Raw genomic sequence first — 21540 nt, forward strand, 5'->3', positions numbered from 1 at the left:
GGAGACCCAGCTCTTCACATTTGTCAATAATGAGTAGCTTCAGTCTGCATACTTTGTCTCAAATTGGAATTTTGTTTTCCATCTGTAGGGAAATGCAATAATCTGTCTACTAGATAGAGTGAATGATGTTTGAAAACCCTTTAGAAACCATTATAGCAGGACACCACTTCCTGCAAATCTTCATGTGATAGTGTATTTTATCAGACATTTCAGGGTTTAAATGTATGTAATGGAAGGGGAGATCTTTTATTTAACCTTGTACATAGCATACAGACTTTTGAATTATTGTAAATGAAGATTATAAAACAGCATTTCTTGGTTCATTTAAAGAAAGCACTATTGTTTCTCCATTAATAATCAACATCATTACTTCCATAAAAATCTGCAGCATACATAGAAAACATCAGTTCAAGTACAATCATCTTATTATTATTTTTATTCTTCTTTGAATTCTTCTTTCAGCTGTAAAGCTTTCATTAAGATCAAGAAATCCTGTTTTCATAGGAATTATAACTCAGTAAATTAGAGGTCAATATTTAGCCTTTTTTTTTGCCACGTTTTTATTCCATTTTTATTACATTTTTCCTCACAGCAACATTAAAATAAGCCTTACACAGCTTCCTTAATTACATAGCCACCTTATTTGTATAATACACAGTTAACATCACCACTTTTGTAGGGTACATTTAACAATAATAATATGAACCATTTGTTTTATATTAAGACTAAGAATTTGTATTCTTCCTGAGGCCATTCTCAAATTCCTCAAAATCTTCATATATCTTTCTAAGTTAAGCACATTTTCTCTCCTCCATCAGATACAAAATGCAGACACAAAAAAAAAATTAAATGCTTGCTATATAGAGGATCTTTTTATAAAATCAAGAAGGTTTATTGAAGGAAACTATTGGTTTGGGCTGTGGGGAATTTTGTCTGGTTGGTTTACATGTATCAAGATGTTGTCTGTGGAAAGTAGCATTTTAGAAAATGTTAGGAAAAAATATGCTAGAAAACTTGTAGCAAAGTAGAAATTTGTCTCACACACAAAATTTATAAAAATGTAATTTAGATCTTTCATAAGATTAATTTAGTACTTAAATAGAAAAGGAACTCTAAAAAGCTAGGTCATACATTGGGCTCCTAGATATATTTCAGGGAACTTCCTGCACCAAATAATATAAATTAATTTCATTCTATCTCTTGCTGGGCAGTTTGAGCATTTGTCTACTTTTTCTTCACCCAAACTGTTAATTTTTTTTTAATGAAAAATTCATCCTCAATAGCATTGGAAGACTAAATAAATAAAAGTGACATTCTAATCTTTGTATTGATTCATAGCATACTGAAGTATTCTTCATTAATGCGCTGAAATGAAATGTGTTATATGAACCTTACCAAACCTTAAACTGGTTTTGTGTCTCCTTAAGGACTTTTAGTTCAGAAGCTTAATGAGCATCCTTTACTTTCACCTGACTCCTTATATGTCACACATTTTTCATAATGAGCTGCAGCTAATCCAGAAGGGAGACCATGACAGAGTGTTGGAAATGAAGCCTGGCTTTCTAAAATATCACCATAAACATGCAAAACTTCATAAATAGCAAGTTTCCTCTACAGCACCATACACACAAATCTGTCCTACTTGAAACCAACAAATTTTCCCAATGCCTTCAGGAATTCCCAATTCCCAAGGCATTCCCAATTTCCCAGTGCCACCGTTCTTCAGAAAAATCTTGATCCTTTGAATAATTTTTGTCAAAAGAGGTTCTAATGACAACACTAAGCTTAGTGAGCTGCAACGAAAATATTGCATCTTGGTACCTTCATCACCATGTTTTAATGAGAAAATAGACTCCTGGTTGCTTACATGCAGCCTACAGAAATATCGAATTCAAGTATGTTTAACTGGGGAATGGAAAAAGTCCAACACATTATATATATTTAATACCAAATAGCTGATCCATTTAAAATCAAAATTATGTGGATTGTGTGAATTTAAATCTTCAAGATATACAACATTTAAGAGTGTGAATGGTAGCATGTGTCACTAATGTTTGATCCTTTAATGCAGCTTTCTGAGACCTGGTAAAATATGATGGAGGTTTTACAGATACCAAGCATAACATTACATTATTCATAAAATAAAAAATTAAAAAATTAAACATTACATTTATTTAATTTTATTTGAACAATAAAATAGAATTATCAAGGTTGAAAATGACCTCCAAGATCATCAAATCCAACCTTGACCAAATACTATCATGTCCACTAAACCATATCACAAAGTGCCACATCTGCTCATTTTTTTAACACTTGTGAAGATGGAAATGGTACTTTTCATGATATGCATAGGTAAAATTCCCTGGATCAACAATTAACCTAAAATTCTATATTTTACTGCAAAATATAATGACTCTTCTGTCACCATGCTAAGAGTATCAATGAGTAAGTTTTCAAATATTACTAATTAATTACTAATTAATACTAATTATTTACTAATTAGTACTATTACTAATTATTAATTATTTCAAATAATTACTTAAATCAGTTTCTTTTCTATCTCTTTCATAATATTTAGATAATTGAGATATTTCTTGCTATGAAATTGATCTTGACTGTATCTCTGAGGGAATATTTTAAACCCTATTTCTGTAGCAGTTAAAGAGCTAGTAGTGAGATATATAGGAGCAACAGTTATTCCAAGAATGCTTTTCTTAATGTAACTCTTTCAAATAACATCTGTTGCTGGAAAGAGGAATATGGTTTCATGGTTTGGTTGCATGGCTGAGAACAATTCTGTTTAATTGCATGCAAGATGGAAGTTGTTCTGCACTGGAAACTAAATTACTGCTCTATAATTTATCTGTACAGAAGACTTTTCCTTAGAGTGGTGACATAATTAAATAGCTAAAATTATTAAGTTACTTTGTCATGTGGAAATTTTGATACCTAAGTGAGTACACTACTCCTTTTTTTTTTTTTTCATTTTACAATGTTTCATAAGCAACAAAAGCTAAGTTTAAAAGGGTCATTTCTTACTTATATGATGTAACTATGATTGTTGAATATACAGAGTATTTTATGGCAGTAAAATTAAGGCTATCTAAAAACATTAAAACAAACTAACAGTATCCCACCTAATACTAAAGAATTGTGGTCTTAATTCAGTTCATGTCTAGGCTTGCATTTGATTTCAGCTGAAGTAATATTTGAGGGACATTTTCTTTCATTCCTCGATTGAAACACTGAACTTCCCTCTCAAGCTTTTTCATTCATCTTTATGGTCACCTAAAATGCCTAATCAAAGTGAATGCTTATTTGGGTCCGTTGTCATCTTCTTTCCCTTAAATAATATTTTTTTCATGTCTTTCAGGGTCTATGGGAAATGCCTATCCAGTATATCTGTTACATTGAACTGTTGGTTAAAATGAAGAACATGCAAAACTGTTATATCAGACATATAGCAAAATTTGTTACCATCATCTATTAGCCATGGGAAGTAAGTTTCTATGAAAGAAGTAACAAATAAAACTCTCTTGCGGGTTTAACACTACTTACACAATTTTGCAAAAGAAAACAGGGAAAAATTCAAACAAGATTATAATCTCAGATTTTTTTAACTTGATGATGTGCAGATTAAAATTAATGTAGTACAATTTCCATTTCCCAGAATAAGAATATATAGCAGGTAAGGAAGCTAAAATAGTAAGATCATACAGCAGGCAAAGAAGCTAAAAATTGTGAGCAGGGCAGGGGGTGAGAGAGGGAAGGTATTGTTACTTTTTATTTATTTATTCAATTGGTTTAAACTCAGAAGCTTTGAAAGACCTCTAGCATCAGAGGCAATCCAATGAACTTTAACATTGGTCAAAATATTTTATGTAGTTTTTTGAAATGTAATCAACGTTTCATAAATCCTATATGTCAATTAACCTTTCCCTATATGTGGTTCCTACTATTTTCTTGTGACCGAGTAAATGAGAGAAAATTAGAAAGCACGGATTGATACTATTCACTCATACCACTGGCATGTTACAGTCTTTACCTATGCCACTATGCTTTTGGTGCTTCCCAAGGGGTGGGAAAACAGCTCTTTGCAAATATTCCCCAGACCCTGCACACTCTCAAATAATGCCTTCCTCCTTTGGGAGAGAAAACCCAGCCAATGCCAGGCTAGGAAGCTTTCCAACAGCTTAAAAGTACAAATGACAGGTAGAAATATCTGATCTTAAATGAGGTATATTTCCCAGCACTGCCTAATTTATAGACAGGGAGCCCCAGAGTGTCTTTTGCAATTATTTAAGGGCAACAGGCTGGCTTCAAATATGGGACAGATTTGGCCCCTTAGGTACCCTCACCCATCTGCTTTTCTCCAAGTGAATCCTGGCCTACATCTAGGCAACAACTATTTATCATGTGCTACATCTGTCATATCACAAGGAAAAGATGACAATGAGACCCAAGGGACAGCACAGTGTGTGAAGCCAGTGGAAAGGTTACTGGGAACCACCTAGAGAAGGGGGATGTTTGCTTTCATTCCCAGGTGAAAAAAATATTCTTTTTTTTTTTTTCCTTTTTAATGTCTTTTGCAGAGCATTAGTGAAAATGGCACTCCTTGTTGTCAGTATCCAGAGTTTCATATCTGCATACAAGGTTTGAAAAGTATTTTATCACTGAAACAGTTAAAATGAAGTATGTTCCTATTTCTTAAAGCTAGATATAACTGTTAAAATGAAAATTACAAGACACTTTGCAGTGATAAATAATACATGACAAGGTGTGTGTTGCTGTGAGATAATACTCATCTCAGAGGCATGGTGACATATGCCTCGGAGGGTCTTAGTGCAATTATAAAATGGCTCAGAGTGAGATTTTTAAAAAGAAGATTCACATGTTCATAGCTGTCCAGAAGAGAAACATGACTAATTTGTTACTGTAATGATTACTGACAGATTTAGGAAGGGAAATAATAATGTTGGTTTAATATTGTTATAATTTTTGTAATTTTCTGACACAAGCATTACATTTATTGTTCTATGGGACTGGAATCCTGCCAAGGTCTCTGTTATGACAGTCTTAAGCAGCACTGTAGCTGGTATCATCAGTCTGTAGTGAAATATTTCCTACTAGCAAAAATATTGAATTAACTGATTCTGAATTTCTTCCAATTGGGCAGTCACAGTTTGATTATCATGTTTTCATCACTTTTGACTGAGCCCACACTTGACTCATGTTTTCACAAAGGTCAATGACAAGAGCCCCAAACTTGTGGGTATTGGTGTAGATGAGAAAGGGAGAATTTGTTCCTTGAAGCCTCTAATCTCCATTTAGAATAGTTAGGAGGTTAGGTTTGCCTCCTTGAAAAATATGTAAGCAAAACCAGGTGGAACAACATGGCACAGAACTAATCCTCCCTCCCCTCCTTCTCCTCTCTTTGCACCCCAGGGACCGCTGGGGAAATAAGGAGCCAGTGCTGAAAATCTGTTCCCACTGTGCTCTGGGAGTATTGCTGCAGTCACACCTCCAATTCTCAAATGAGCCCTCCAAACAGAGACACAACTGCTATATATCAGAATGCTAGATACAAAGTGCTGCACATATTAACAAGACTTTTTAATTATATTATCCAGCATGATTTCCTGTCTGTGTTCTAGGATGCCTCATTATGCATTCTTTTGCAGAATAAAAAAAAACTTTAAAAATTTATAGTTATAGAAGTGTAGATGTTTTTCACTTATTAAAAAACCCAAAACACTAAAAAAAAGACTGGAAGATAAATTACATAAAGAAAATAGATTCATTACCCCTCTCTTACATTTCTTCTGAGATGCTAAGATCTGCAATCCTTTCACCAAAGTTAGCATTTAGTTTTCTAGTGAAAGGAAGGGAAGAAAGAGATAAATACATCTTTGTGATATATTTACTAACTGTCTTAGCCCTTTCCAAGTTAACATTTTTAGAAGGAGTAGTTTTTAAATCTCTTTTTTTTTCTGGCAATGTTGACTTCAGGTAAACACATAAACTCCCACTAGCAATGATTGCTGCTTGTAGGGGTCTATAAAAACACAAAAGGTCACTGTACATAGAAAGCAGTTGGGACTGCGAGAGAACACACTGACATTTATAATATACCCAAAACAGAAACAGTTCCTATGGAGACTATGCATGTGTTTTAATAATGCAGAGTTATTTATAAAATTCTAATATGAACATTTATGTGAAATAAATATACTTATGGCTTGAATAAGAAAAAATCAAAGCCTGCTTAATATGCAACTATTATGCTGCACCAATCTCTTTCTATGTCTGCTGTGATGTAGCTGGTTTGATTATATTGGAAATATTTATTTTAATATCATCTTGTGTTTGTTGTTGGAGTACTCACACAATTAGACACCACATTCTCATATCTATTCCTTCTAGTCTTGTGGTCTCACATGCAAGGAACCTCTCTTTAATTATAAAATGGTGATCATTTTCAATAGAGTTCTCATTCCTCAAACCTAATATCCAGTCTCCTAGTGCCATGTGAAAGCAGAAGATATACTTAAACCCTTGGCATTTCCTTAGTCTGTCAACACCCCAGGAAAGCCAAGACCCTTGCTCCTGACCAGTGTGTCAGTGTCTTGTTATGGGGACCCTTCACTGAACAGCTCACAAGATTGGAGGGTGGTTTGACTGACTGTTCAGGATGACGTGCCAAACAGAGAGACCCCCTCCTGCATTTTCATACCTTTACCTGCTGCCAGCAGTGGCCAGTGCCCTTGAAGAAGTCACATTAACAGGTTACAGAGTAAACTAAAAACTAAACTCTTTATAAGTAAAATTGTGACAGGATAAAGTTCCAGGATTGCTGGGGATTTTATTAGCTATAAAGTAACTCTCTGTTTCCTTCTTTGAAAGGGTTTCAACAGAGCCTGGCTGAGCTTCCTCCAGTCTGCTCCACACTCTTTTTTGTCCTTAGATTGTATTATCTCTGGGAGGTTACATATGCTGATTGCCTTCCATTCAGGTAGCAGTAATCATATTTTCCCCTATAATTTCCATGCCATTATGTTTTTATCACCAGCTAACTTCCCACAATTATGATAATTTTCATTATTGCTTTACAAGTAAGAAACAAACTTCAGTTGTATAAGTAGTGGAATGTCCAGGAACAATTTCCTCAAGCAAGAAATAAAGATAACAGAAATGTTCTTATTGTCTCATGTAAGTTTGTTGAATTTCCAAGCAAGTATCCTAATATTCTGGATTTGCTCAGGACTAAGAGAAAGAGGTTCTGTTACTGGGCAAATACTCAGGCTATCTAACACTCAGTGTCATGAGGCGTGCAAGGGGAGTGGATCACTTATTATAGAAGGATGCAACAAGATCAATCTGTAAAGTTCTATCAGTTAGATGTCTTAACCTTCCAGGACTGTGTCTTATTTTAATAATATTTAAAAAGCACTTAATAGCCTTGATTTGCTTTTAGGAAAAAAAAAAAAAAACAACTCTCCTGAGCTTTAAGGTAAAACTTGAATCTTGAATGTAATAGAATTCATCTATTCTGAAAATTTGTCACTTGTAATTTCCTGGAGTTGCAAGATCTAGAAAATTTAAGCCATTTTTACTGTATAAAGGAGAAACTCTAGACTAATCTGTATTTAAAATTGTGGTACATCTGTCTGGGCTATACCTTTGTGAGTAGGATAGACCTAGAGATTTCCCCCAGCAGGTTCCTACTGTGCAAGGGCCAAATAAATGAATGCACTTGTGGTTAACATCTAGGATGGGTAACCAGGACAACCTAGGAACCTTCTTACAGTTCAGTCTTTTCTATGTAGGAGATGCTTTGAACAGAGTTTAAAATAATATGTAACAAATGTTCAGGCATATGCTGGAGTTGCCACATTGGACAGGGAGGCTGCTCAGTTATAGAAAATCACCAGAAGATCAGTTCAAGAAATCACACCTGATCCAGGCAAAAATGTCATATCAAAGACATGAAATGGGGACCCTCATTGTCATGTACATGATGAATGTTTCTCCTGTTTGAGAAATTTAGTTGCTTACATGAGCACATGCTTTTTTCATAGTCACTCTGTGAATGTCTATGCAATACAAATATATCATTAAACCTGAAATCTGTCTTGTGTTTTATTATTTCAGTGCACTCACCATAGATGTTTTGGAGAAATATTAAAGTTTTATATTCACATAAAATTGTTGTGAATAATAATAGCCTCATTGTTTTTCAATTTATATTTGTAGAATCTCCCTATTAAACACTAATGTAAAAACTTTTAATATTGAAAAGTGAGATTTCAAGAAATGAATACTGTTTCCATGTTGATTGCTGTAACAGTCGAGATATATATAAAGAGATATATCTCTTTATTTAATTCAGAGAAGAAGATCTCTTCAAAGTTTGAGCATCATGAAAGGTTAACTCAGGTAAAATTAACCTCTCTATATACTCCTATATCAAATTTAGGAATGGAGAGATGAAACAATGTAGGCTGTGCAAGATTTAGCCTATGTACTTACATATACATCTTAGCACTCCAAACCAGGAAGTTTTATGCACCATCATAAATCATGTTTGATGCAAACAAAAATTCTAAGCTTGCAAAAGCAGTGAGTTTACCAACTTGATCAATGTACCAATACTGAAGTAAACACATACAAATCAGCCTCTAAATCTTAACAGCGAAAAATGTTATATTAACCCAAATAGTGTTTCAGACATAAACTGTTTTTTTTTAGCCAGTACTGTAGTACTATATTTTGTGAAATGTTAGTTAAAAAAAAAAAACAAACAAAAAGATTGTTAAAGATATAACCTTGACTGCTCTGAAATCAATGTAGGTAAACCCATCTGTTATATACACACACCTTATGTTGAAAGAATGGCATGTTCAATTGGATAGTAAATCAGATATAAATCTATCTATTTTGAAAGCATGGTTCTGCCATATTTTACATGCCTAATGGATTTCATATGAACTAGGACAGAATTTCTGTTCGTTTAAGATGGATAATCCATGATATTGTTCAGAGTGTAGTAATAATTATAGTATATGAATGCTATAAAAGAATAAATAATAAATTAATGAATAAATATTTTGGTAATAAATCCCATGATCTTTCATTGTAAACTGAATGCTGAGTTTGCCCTGTATGGTTCCTTACAACTTGCTCAAAGTAGGTCAAGTACTTTAGGTCAAAATACCCTGCCAAAATCTAATCAGAAACTGTGTTTAAGTGCAGAAGATCTCAAAAGAGTGACCAGTGAGGAGTGCCATTGACAACAAGGTTACAAGACAGGAGTGATACTGCAGGTCTTGCTCCCTGTTATTACCAAGGTAATTTTCTTGAGTGTTTTTGTGATGCTCTTCTTTTTGTATCTACACAACTCAAGCTACACAACTCTGCTAAGTAACAGAATACTCAATTTCTCCCTCACCACACAGGTAACCTATATTTCTGCTGAAAACTTTTATTGTTTCTACTAGATTACTAGAAAAATAGATCTACATAATTCTAGGATTTATTTACAATTAACAGAAAACATCTATCATTTCAAAACAAGTCACATCACTCAATATCCATGAAGACAGAGTATATGTGATTGACACTTAAGTTTTAAACAAGCTTAAAAACAAGCTTTAAGATGAGTCATAAAACTATTATGAAAAGGTATTTGATGAAGTAAGAGATTTCAAAAGGTATTCTTAATATGTTTAATTTGAATCTTCTACCAGTAATCATAATTCAGAAAAGGAACACTGTTTTATCAAGTTTGTACCACCAGAAATAAGAGAAATGGAAAGTAAATTTTTTTTTTCTTCTCTATGCTTGATTTTTGACCACTGACCTATCAACATATATTGCTCTTGTCAGAGTAACAGATAAGCACAGGAAGCATCTGTAATTAAAAAGTTTGAGATACATCAGCTCTGCTGTTCCAGGAGACAATTTATTAATATAACTGCCAGTTTGTTACAGAGCTGGAATTGCAATGTAGCTGAAAAATTGATATCTTTACAAAATTTCATCTTAGAAAGAGCTGTTTAAAATGTAAAAATTTAAGTCATATGACTTTAATTAGCCACAAATTTGATCCCTCTATTTAACAGGTTAATTATATTAACAGAATTTATACCTTATTCAACTGATTTTTAAGAAACACTCTAATTCCAAATACTGTATCTGAAAAATTAGTCTAAAAGTACAACAAAATAAGCTTGTGAAATAAAAACTAGACAATAACTCACAATAACTAGAGAAGGCCATAAGGGTCACGTGCCACTTAAATTTTACATGTTAAATACAATCACACTCATTTGGAATTTTTTGTCAAAATAGACATACCTTTCAGATATATCAGTCTAGATGGACTTGACACTTAGGGACAATTAAAACTAACTTTCTTGGATGCTGGAATCTACATGGAGAAGGCAATCTTAGATACCAAAGCTTCTTATGGATGAACCATATGTACAGAGCTTAAAATTTCTTACTACTCACATTAATGTCTTATTTACTAACTTACCTAATTAATATGGAAAATTCTAATAAAGGCCATATTAGAATTGCTATACAAAAATTTTCTATTGACTCTGCCTTTTCTCTGGTGTTCTGCCCATCATTCCCTTACCCTCAGTGCACATTACAGTCTTCTTTCTCACCACTGGATCTGTTTAGGGCTATTTTTTAATTTTTTCTTAGAAGTCTACATCCTTGTCATGGGCTACCAGACAGAGATTTATAATTCCACCTGTCCTCCAGTTTTATTTTATCATAAACCAAATGCTTATTAGAGGTATTTAGAGAGGTTCAGTAAAATCAGGTTAGAAAATAGCCACTTGATAACTTAACAACAGTTAAAAAAAATGAGATCCAGCTAAGGCAAAATAAGTACAGAAAATCCTTGAGACCTTGCAAGGCCAGATTAATAGACCCATAGCCTTCTGCTGGTAAGAGCAAAATCATATTTTCCTGGCTAGAGCAGCATGTTCTCTGTTGATGGCATAAGCTTAAGAGACTTATATTAAATTAATAATGATGCCAGATGCTACCGATTCCTCTGTGTGTAAGTGTCCTATCTCCTAAATGAAGATATTGGTACTGCCTTACCTCAGGTATTAAATATTAAAATAACATCATCTATGATAAGAGCCCTTAGGATATATTTCATAAATATCTGACTTAGGAAAGACAATCAACTAAAAGCAATGCACGCAAACAGAGTACTTTCAGGAGCACATCTCAGGAAGGATGACCTCTTTCAGAATGAACTCATCCTCCTGTGAAGGCAAGGGAGGAACAGAAAAGGGCACCTAGAGCAGCCCTAATAATGGAAGAACTGTCCTGTGAAAGGAGACTCACAAAACCAGGGCTCTGCAGAGTGGAGAATGGGGAGACAGAGGGGGCAGGATTTACTCAGACTTACAAAATCAGGGATATAGTGTATAATCTAGTGCTGCTTATTGCTAGGGTAGAGGTAATTTTCTTCATAGTAGCTGGTATGGGGCATTGTTTTGGATTTGTCCTGGACGTAGGTTTGATAATATAGAGATATTTTTGGTTTTGATGAGAAGGGCTTACAGAAAGACAAGGTATTTTCTGGTTTTTGTAGTGCCCCACTGGTGAGGAACCTAGGGTTGCATGGGAGGCATGACCAGGACAGGAGACCAAAACTGACTGGAGGGGTATTCCAGACCATATGGCATCATTCTTAGAATACAAAGTGTGAGGAAGAAGCACGAAGGGAGACACGTTTAGAGTGATAGTGTTTGTCTTCCCAGGTCATAGTTACCCGTGATGGAGCCCTGCTTTCCTGGGGATGGCTGAACATCTGCCTGCCCATGGGAAGCAGGGAATTAATTCCTTGTTTTGCTTTGCTTGTGTGCTTGGCTTTTGCTTTCCCTATTAAACTGTCCATATCTCAACCCATGAGATTTCCAGTTTTTACCCTTCCAGTTTTCTCCCCAGTCCTGCTGGTGGGGGAGAGAGCTGTGTGAGGCTTGGGTGATTGCTGGGTTAAACTCCAATAAATCTGAATTTATTGGGAGGAAGGATCGTTCTTCATATCCAAAACTGCAAGAACTAATAATCCCTTTAAAGGCTATTTGGAGATTAGTTTATGATTAATAAAAGTATTTCTTTACAAAGTAAGATATTTTTGGAAATCTATGCCACAGGAGACTGCAAAGGCACACATTTTCTTCAGATTCAAGAAAGTACTAGAGAAATATTTGGACAAGTGCCTTAAAAAGGCCAGGCTTGCATTTCCTTCCTAAATAGCATTTCCAATTGCAAGTGTCCAAGGTAGAATTCAGACAAGGCAGAGCAGTGGTTATGCTTTATATTCTTAGGTATTTTATTTGTAGGCAGGACTGTCTTTCTAAACTCTGCTTGTTTCACATCAAACTCCCCACTGAATTCCAAACATCTTTTTCATTTTGTCCTCTGGCTTGGGAAGCTATGACTGTGCCATCCTCAGACCAGTTCCTGAACTCCTTCAGGGCCCAGCCAAGTGAGTGTTTCCTGTGTGTATTTCATCATAAACATTTGTATCAAATCTTGAGCTCTGCATGTGTGACCACAACTGCTGAGTGTGAACTGCATGCATACAACTCTAGTGAAGCCAGCACTCAAATCTTCATCTTACAGTCTAACCTGGAAAGTGTAAAGACAAGATGAAAACAACTGCCATGGGTTCCCTTGAGGTTATAAGATCTATCTTTTAAGTTTTTCCCAGAACACTCAATTATTTTCAAAGAAAAGGTCTGAAATTTTAAAGCAAATGCAGCTGCATGATTCAATAAGAAATACTTAAATACTATGGCAGTTTAATGTCAGAGAAGTTACTGCAAATTGTCAGAGAAAAGAATTTATGAAAAGCAGAAGCTTTAAGTCAAATTATCCAGGCAGTTAATCTTACAAAAACTGTATCTTTAAACTCCACGTATGCACATCCTCTTGAAAGCCACAACTTAAGATGATTTTCAGCCAACCTTAGATTCTGAAGGCTCATGAGCCCTGGAAGATTATGTGACTGTTTGAAATTTAATTTTCCTGATGTTCTTGTCCTATTGGTTGGTCATAACACTACCACAATGCAAAGATAAGGAAAGCACTCAAATGCACAACAAACCAATTTAGCACAACTAATGATCACAATCTACCTCTAACCTTATCTGTGGAAAATCTTTCTCTTCAGAAATCACTGTTATTGTACCACTTCAGGCAAACAGTAGATCAAGCTACAGATTGTTTTTAGTCATGCTTTTGATCCACAAAACCTCTTCACAACAGTCTCTCTGTTGGGTTCATCGATTCAGTTGTAAAATCCTTCTATTATGGTGTAATGCATATGAAAATGGGACTAAGTTAAAGTGTACAATTCAGGAGTTCTCGGGAAAATAGTTACAGTATTCTATATACTACAGAGAGGAATCACTTAGTAGCCAAGTTGCATTTAAAATATGTGATAATAAAATTTAAACAACATAATTATAGGTTGATTCGCCATTGGATTTTGGTGGTTTGTTGAATCCTTTGATGGTTTGTACTTTGTGAGCTTTTAAACTTTATTAGTCACCTTCTGTTTGTAAAGAACTCAAATCAGGTCTATATCTGTTGTTTAACATGCTGTAGCTTTTTATGAATTTTCACAAAATCACATATACATTTTTTTCCCTGCATAGACAAGGTCATAACAAAGCATGTTGTTCTATACTACGATAGTGTCTCAAGACTAACAGTATCTGAAAAGAAGCTGTCTCTCAGTGTTGAATTGCATAATTTTTGTATTTTGTTCTACTGTCCACAGGGTTCTGTAGTGAAAAACCCTATCAACTGAGCACCCACCTCTATTTTTGTGCTTTTGAAAACCATGCATATATGATAATGTCCCTGTTTATGCTAATATTTTTCAGTCACATTTTAAAAGGCTTATGAAGTAGCATCAGAGCTTGTTCTCAAAACGTATTTCTTGTTTTATGCTCTAAATAACCTCCTCTGTCTGTTTCATGATACAGAATTGCAACTCCGGAAATGTCTGGTATTTACCTTCCATCAAGCCCTTTCTATTACTGAGCACTCTTGTGAGCTAGGGAAAAAAAGTTATCAGGTTCTTTTTTATTTTCTCCACAAGTACTTGCACATAAATGAGACTGGAACATTTTAGAAGACAGTAAATTATAATTGTATTTACCTTGTCTGACATTGCATCTCCTAAATGCATTTAGTTCTCTGAAGAAACAAAGTGGCTCCCTGGCCAGCAGGAAATCCAAGTCAGTTCTGGTAAGGAAAATCAAAACAATTATTTTTGTCTTGTTTTATATTAGCTTGAAACATAGATAGTAAGTTTTGGGTTGGATTAAAGCTTTATCAGAAGCATTCACTCTTATTTGCATGCTTCATTCACAAAACACATAAATTTGTATACTTCACTACATTAAGTAGAGTTAAAAATGTAAGGTGGTAAAAATATTTGCAGATTAGAAAAATATTCTGTTAAATATAGAAGGCTACTGTATTGCCATTTTAAAACTATTTTTTATTTATTTTCTATATACTATATATTTCCACATGTATAGTACAAGTTAAAAAAACCAGCAACTTGGCTATTAAATTATTACCTTGCTACACATGTATAGGTTTTTAAGGTTTCTGATCATCCTCTACTAAAATGTGATAGTATAACATCAAGGAAGATTGATGTTGAGCCTCCTTTTCTAAGACTTTTTTCTCCTTTCAGCCTAAATATCTGTATGCTACCTGGGTTTCTTACTCTCACCTTTCTTCTGAAATAGCTATGAGGTATAACTGTAGGGATGTATGAAATGACAAATTCCCATCCTTTTCAAGGTTAAGAATTTTTTTTTTTTTTTAATAATGGCTCAATGAGGCTACTCATACATACACCAGAAAACAGCAAAACTCTATTCCCCAAATACTTGCACACACCAATAATTTCAGTGAATTATTTTTCTCAAACCTGAGATGGATTTTTATTATTATTTGATATATCCAGTGGTAGCTGAGGAAATACAGGAATACTGTCTGAAACCGGAAGAAGGCATTTAGCTGATATACATTCTCAGCATTTTTCTTCTATCCATAAATTTACCGTCACACACAGATATATTCAGTGAAACATATTCAATTCCTGCAGCTTGAATAGTGACTAGAAAACACAATGGTCTTCAGTCTGAAAGTAGAGCTTCACTGCATTTTGTGATGTAGTGAATGCTTAGTATAGTGTAAATATCAGAGTGATTTAAACGTCAATTTTCTCTCCACCCTGCAGTTCAAAAAAGTCTTACTCCTTTCCCCCAGTTTTCTCCTAAGACAATAAAAGTAGTACAATACTTTTTTGGAAATGAGAAGATAGTTGCTGACACTTTGAATACAGAAATTAATTAGCATTTCCATAGCAGTGTAAATAGCAGTCCCTGGAGGCGTGCAGTGGAGATAATGAACATCAAGATTAACAGTACACATTACAGACATGAGTCTATTATTACACCTTAATAACATGCAAACGAACAGACTTCAAGTAGTCAAAAGATGCTGTGTAACAGCAGATTTCTTTAGGCTGTGAACCGGATAAGGCAAGTACAACACTTGTTCACATCACATAGGTAGACAGCACAGTTTTGCCTAGCAGACTATCTTGAAGGGGAAAGTTTCAAAAGACATGACTGGAAAGATATAATCCATAACCATAAATATTTCTCTATCATAACTAGACTTTCACCAGTCATTGCTTTTTTGTGACCATGTGACATATTGATTGAAAATAAGTGTCATTCTGCAGAAATCTGTGATGTTGTGGGATATCCAAATTAATAGCACAAATTCCAGGAAAAAAAAAAATCCATATTTTCTCATTACTATAATCTCACTGGGTGCTGGCTATGTTTCAAAGCCAGTCAAAACACTTCGTCCAAATAGGATTTTTCAAATTAACCTACTTTAGTTTATTCACAGCCTGATTAAACAGATAATTAAAAGTTACAGATGCATAGCAGTACTAAATTACTGTGTCTTAAGTACATTTGTGAGAAAGATTATTAGTCTTTGAGATGTTGGCAAGGACCCATGTGGTTAGGACGATGAAGATCCACCAAGGTTCAATATTTTGCTGCCTTCAACACATTTTTCCTGAATTTCTTTTCATTAATTTAAGCAACAGCAGGAAACCCACAGTACTTGTTAAACCACTATGAGGTTAGTAGGCTTTGGGTTTGAGTCATTGCTCACCACACTCTACCAATGAAAAGGTGTATATATCTCTACTCACAATATAGTATCTGCAGCTGAATAATTCTATTTAACTCTACAGGAAACTGACTTATCTTCAAAAATTTCCTACATTCTGCAGATACTTGTTAAGAAATAATGACAGAAATTGGCCTTTATTACTGTAGTTCAAAGACAAGACTCAGAGATAAAGTAGGTGACTCCAAATTTTCAGCTTCTGTGATGTTAGCCTACAGAAAAGGGAGATAATTGGGATCCACGGGATTCTACTTTCTGCAAAACAGTATCAGAGAAACTTTGGCACAGACACAGATTTGGATTGACACAAAAAGTAATGTGCTTACAATGCTTTTTAAAATTCATTTGGTACCAATTGCAGAGCAAAGATTTCTTCATGAATACTGTTTCTGAAACTACTGACTGACTTCCATATTTATTCTTTTGATTTCTGAAATCCTCAAACTGAGTGTTTGATTGCCTTATTTAACTTAGAAGATGTTTCTTTTTCTACCTGTTTTTCAAAAAACTTGTCAAGAATAGGAAATGCAGATATTTAAAGCATAAAATGATTGAATGAACAATCCAGAAGTTTGAAATATGGGTCTAGACAACACTTTGAAGTGGTAGGCAGAAAAACTGATTGAGAGTTATTTCCTTATTACTTGGACAGTTTTACATGCTTGTGAACTAAATTACAATTTTAGGTGTAAAAGTGTATAAAATAAGTGAAGAAACAGCTAATTAAAAAATCACATCTGTCAAAATATCAATTTCCTTTGCTTTGCAGTTTGCCAAAATACAATTCAGAAAGCAAGAAATCTTTTTGTGGAATTTCATGGTATGGAGAGCTTTATATTTCACATGTGAACTTTGTTTTACAGGAGGGCAAAAGAAAGTCTTGATAAAACTAATTAATCTGCAGTTATGGCTTTATGTAGCTCAATAGAAAGTACTAACAGCTGCCAAAGAGTGGCAGTGGTCTCTCTCCTTCTAATTTAGGGATCATGATCCCCTGTGTGGTGAAGGCCCACCCAGGCTGGGGTCTCAGGAGGTGATAAATGGCAGCCCTTGTAGGGAGCGGGGGGTGGGACGCAACTCCAAACCAAAAAACTCAATGAAAAACTCACACACATATAAAAATATCCCAAAGCAGAGCCAAGAGAGGGAGGAAGAATGCATCATGTTGAACCTCATATATATTTTTCAGAAGGAGATACTGAGGATGCTTATAACTTGGCAGAATACTGCCTCTCATTCATGAAAGAGAGAAAAAATGCCAGTCAAAACATGTGGAATGTGGACATACACCAGTGGAAAGGACAGGCTGGCAAATTTTTATTTAATCATTTTAACTGTGTTAATATTGGGGCTTTCCTTTTGTCATGTAACAATTCAGATGAGTGATGAGTCATTGGTTCCATATATATGGTATGCCCCTAGCAAACTTTTGAGTAACAAACATTGACATTGAGATGTGACTTGACATAAAGTATATTAAAATTAACCACAGTTTTCCATTGTCAAAATGGCACAGGATTTAGACATAAAAATTCCCTGTCATAAACCTAGATATAAAGGTCAAAATACTGAGAAGCTACCTATGTTTTTAAATGCTATACTTTGTGTCCGTTTTGTTTTCTTTTAAATAGATGAATTCTCAAACTATGGAAGCTGATCTTTTTCAAGCCACTGCACGTTGGCAAAACCACCTCTGAAATTAGAGAGCTTACTGAAGCTTTTAGTGAGCAGCAAGTTTTCTCTGCAAGTTAATGACCTACATTTTTACATACTATTGCATTTCAAGAGCCACTTTGTGTGTCTTTTCCTCTGAGTCGTCTCCGGTAAGCAAGCCAGGTCATATGCTCTGCTTGCAACATAGGGCAGAAAGCTTCTGACTTTCTTTGTGGGAGCAATATAGTGCAAAGTATTAATCAAAGACACGTTGGTTTATATCTGTTTTACCTCACGTTAGGATCTTGAGTCCAAAAGAATAGTAGATTGCTTTATTACTTTGACTGTGGTCAGAGACACAAAAGTAATTAATTTTAAAAAGAAAGAAACTGCTGATATAAGTCTATTTACAAATTGCTAAACTGTAAGTCAACAAAAAAAATCCATGAAATTCATTTTCTTGTCTTTCCTCCCTCTTTCTCGCACATCTAGCACTTGTTCACATATCTACCCTGGTTCTGTGAGGTTTCAGATACAGCAATAATCATGTGAGGGAACCTGCTTAACACTTAAAAAATCTAACTTTATTTGATAAGAAATTGCAAAAAGCCAAAGTGTCAGCAATTGTTTTTTGTGAAGCCCAGAGAGCTACTGGTCTTTATTAATGCTGCACTTTTTAACTATTCTCTTCTTCTTTACCAAGAAATTTTACAAGTCCGCAGAACTGTTCTTTAACACATAATGAAGAGGTCAGCTCACCTTCACTAACTGAACCACAAAAAAAACTAGGTACCATGCCTGTGGCATTTCCATTCACTCATATGAAGAATGCTGCCTTACAAATAGTGTGCTTTAAATTACATTTTCCCTGCTGTGAAGATCTGTGTACTTCTTCAGTGAAATACGTTTTCATTTGGAAGTTGTCAGTTTGTCAAAGGTGAAATTACTAGGCATTGTTCCAAAAGAAATCAATATATCATGTTTTGTTAGAAGGTGTTAGGAGGGAAATGCATGTTGGATTGGCAAGCATTTGTTTATGAAGATGTCAGAGATAAGGTAATTTCAAGTTGTTTTATTTATGCTATTTATTGAAGTCAAAGTGCTTCCCTAAAAGCAGAATATTTATCTGTGTTAATGTCCTAATACTTCAAAGGTAAGAAATAAAATAAATGCTTTCTTAATTGCCTCTTTAACATTCTACTGCATACATTTGGAAGCTGAATTGTGAGATTTAATAATTTCAAGTGATGAGGTTTACAGTGTTTCTGTAGTTGGAAACACAAATTCTCCAGGAAACCTGCACTAAGGATCTTGGACCCTAGATCTAGTGTTACCAGTACTAACCTTATTTCTGTCATTTCAGTCAAATCAGAGCAGCAATTGCCTTCTTTTGAGTTACGCTGTTGAATTGATTTATAAAACCTGGTCACAAAGCACTGAAGGAAGAGTGTCACAAAGGCAACAGCTTCATTGTGACAAATATATTTTTTTCAATACCTTTTCTTGTTCCCTTCTATAGCCCACAACACTGAATATAAAACTCATCCTAAACACAAATACACAAAAAGGATAGAAAAGAAAAAAACCATACATATTTCAATAAATCCAAAGTGGGCATGTTTAGATTAATATCCTGTATCAAGGGGATTAGCAAGTTATTCGTGCTTTGCTCTGGTGGGGTATCACACCTCTGCTTTTCAAGTCTTTCCTATTAACTATGGGCACCAGTGATTTAAATCTCCGCATCTTTTAAATGTTTCAGTGACCTGCAAAAAAGCCCCAAACAAGCAAACAAACAAAGAAATAAAAAAAGCCACATAACTGGAATTCAAGTTTAACACAAATTTCCAGTCCTGTATTTTGAATTTAATAGATCTATCACAAATTAAATAAGGGCATATGTTGGATGAGTTCTATGGCCAGACCCATTTCTCTTATCTGAATCCATCCATCCACATTGCTAAAAGGCCATGAAATGTCTTCTTTGATATTTTGGTATCACTGAGGTGTAAAATTTAACAGCAAAGCCAACAGCAGCTGAATTCTCTTTCTTCGGGGAAAAGGACAATATGCAAGATTTAAAGTCCAAGAGACAAGATATTAAAAAGTAGAAAATGGATGCTGAGAAAGAAATTCTGTCACAAAAATCCATTAGTGAAACATGCCAAAATTTAAAGGCTTCCCTTTCAACAAAATATGCTTTTGACAGTCTTCAAATTCCAAGTGTTCATTTCTTCTGAAAGAGACTATGCTTAATGCAAATGTGCTCAGTGCTCTCTACTTTAACTGAGCAAAACAGTCAAGAAGAGCATTGCAATTCAGATTCATTCACCACATCACCCATCACTTGCACACAGTAAGTGCTGAGGATGTCAGGATTGTCACAAGCAAATCTTTTTTGTCGTTCGTGGAAAACAAGTATTTAGAAAAGCAATAAAACTAACTTCAAGAGGCAGGATATCATAAATGTGCAATAACTTGTGATACTTGACTGGGTTGTTTTGATGCTTGCAGACAAGGATGAACAGAGAAGAGAAAGGGATGTACTAAGGCATGTAGGTTTAAGGTGTTCTTTATTACTGAAAAGTCCTGCTGTCTTTCCACCACTGACATTAGTACCAGCTCTTTTCTGGATCACCCAAACAACAAAAAACCAAACTAGAAACCTTCAAAACCAGACCATGACAAGGGTGAGTGACATTAAAACTATGAAATAAATAAATTACCTGGTGTTTTTTTTAAGATGGTAAAAAACCCTCTGTTGCTGGAGTCGCAAATAGAATTTTGTCCCTACAATCAGCATTCGCTGACTTAAGAGTACATTCATAAAATATCTGTTTTCCTTTTCCCTATAGCAGATTTGTTCTCTGATTCCAAAGCAGCAAATCACAGCCTTCAGAAAAAAAATTGCTAATAGCTTAGAAGGCTAATATTGGAGTAATTTTTCTTATCAATACATTCCCACAAATAATATCCATTAATTTCCTAGAGTAATCAATAGTATAGTTTCTACAGGTCAGTATGTCACTGTTCATTAGTCATGATGATGCGTTTTAGCAGTGATGCTAGAAGGCAGAAATTACACCCAGGACTGCACTATGAATGTCCTACCTGGTATGAATTAAAAGGTGGCATCTAAGTATGGGAGAAAAGGCAAACTCCCTGTGCCACTCCTGTGGCTTTATTTAATACACACAGATCTAAAAGGGCTTATTTGCTAACAAACTTACCAGTCTGTGAGTTAAAACATTCATTTTTAACCTTAATTCTTTATTTCCCATGTCAAAGAAGCCTTCATAATTTTTTACAAAGTAATCTCAGTTTGTGGTTTTTTACATGTAGTTGTAAACCTACTACAGTTTTTATATATTTTTCCTGGAAGATGAGAAAAGTGCATGTGAATTACATTATGTCACAGCATTGTTGGTACTCTGACAAAATCTTTTACATCAGGACGTAGATGGGTGATTTGCAGATCTCCACAGAGGCTTCTTTGATTGCAATGTATTTGTCATAACTTTTTTTCAATACAAAATACCAGACAGTTTATAGTTATGCTATAGACCTATGGTGGATTTTATCACATTCTCACAGAGACAGACTTGGGAG

The sequence above is a fragment of the Lonchura striata genome, chromosome 2 (genome assembly GCF_050655825.1).
Source record: "Lonchura striata isolate lonStrDom1 chromosome 2, ASM5065582v1, whole genome shotgun sequence".
Taxonomy (NCBI): Eukaryota; Metazoa; Chordata; class Aves; order Passeriformes; family Estrildidae; genus Lonchura; species Lonchura striata.